This window comes from Perkinsus marinus (genome assembly GCF_000006405.1).
Source record: "Perkinsus marinus ATCC 50983 genomic scaffold scf_1104296929678, whole genome shotgun sequence".
Taxonomy (NCBI): Eukaryota; Perkinsozoa; order Perkinsida; family Perkinsidae; genus Perkinsus; species Perkinsus marinus.
Window position 1 is genome coordinate 1 of NW_003216368.1, and position 1,024 is coordinate 1,024.

The following is a 1,024-nucleotide window of genomic DNA, read 5'->3' on the forward strand; positions in this document are numbered from 1 at the left end:
TTCCCAGGTTCGAAAGGAATCTGGTATATTATTGAGACGCGCCTCTATCATTGGTGACACTTATCTCGAAGGATGATTATATCCTTCATTCATTTTCATATTCCCATGAATTGTGGTATCACCAGTCACCACTAACTGTTGTGCTAAATGGAGGTGGTATAACACACAGTTTCCCTCTATCATATGGTGCGTCTACAAGCATTGTGACCAGCCCAATCAGTCACCACGCAACAAATTTACGATTGTACCACTCCCTCCCGAACAAGTCCGTAAGGGTTCATGATGCTGTCTTTCCACCTTATTGGGATGCTACATACAAAACCCCACACTCAGCAGGATGATAGTTGTCGGCATCAGAACCGCGTCAACATACGAGCGAAAATGGAGAACCCGGGCATCGATCCCGGTGCCTCTCGCTTGCTAAGCGAGCGCTCTACCATTTGAGCTAGTCCCCCTCACAATATTCAAATTCTTTCCATTCCGGAAAGATGGGCTGAGCACCCTCGCCCCTCGAACAATGTTGAAGTGGTCCACGAATGGGTGACGAACATTGTCCAAGGGAGGAGGGGAACCAATAACAGGTCGTGCATCTCGAACTACGATGCTCCTCTAACACTCCTGCTCAGTCTTCAATCATTGCGCTCAATGTGAGCCCAACAAATATCTTATCTCATATACACTTTCCGATGCAGGGACTCGAACCCTGGTCGCGTGGGTGAAAGCCACGAATCCTAACCAGCTAGACTACATCGGAAACTGAAAACATAAAATTATATACAGTTCACAAAAGTGCTGTTCAGTCCACCTGCGTGATTGAGGTAGCAACCGAGATGATTGCAGCATCACCAACAAGGCCGCACTAAGGAACATTTCCCAGGTTCGAAAGGAATCTGGTATATTATTGAGACGCGCCTCTATCATTGGTGACACTTATCTCGAAGATGATTATATCCTTCATTCATTTTCATATTCCCATGAATTGTGGTATCACCAGTCACCACTAACTGTTGTGCTAAATGGAGGT

General features: G+C 46.0%; 2 non-coding genes across 2 annotated transcripts; both read right to left on the minus strand.

Moving 5' to 3' along the window:
- Positions 1–382: 382 nt before the first annotated feature.
- Positions 383–455, minus strand: Pmar_PMAR025167. Its single transcript has one exon. It is a non-coding gene; the product is annotated as a tRNA-Ala (tRNA).
- A 226-nt stretch (positions 456–681) lies between these two features.
- Pmar_PMAR025168 lies at positions 682–754 on the minus strand. Its single transcript has one exon. It is a non-coding gene; the product is annotated as a tRNA-Glu (tRNA).
- Between the last annotated feature and the right edge of the window lie 270 nt (positions 755–1,024).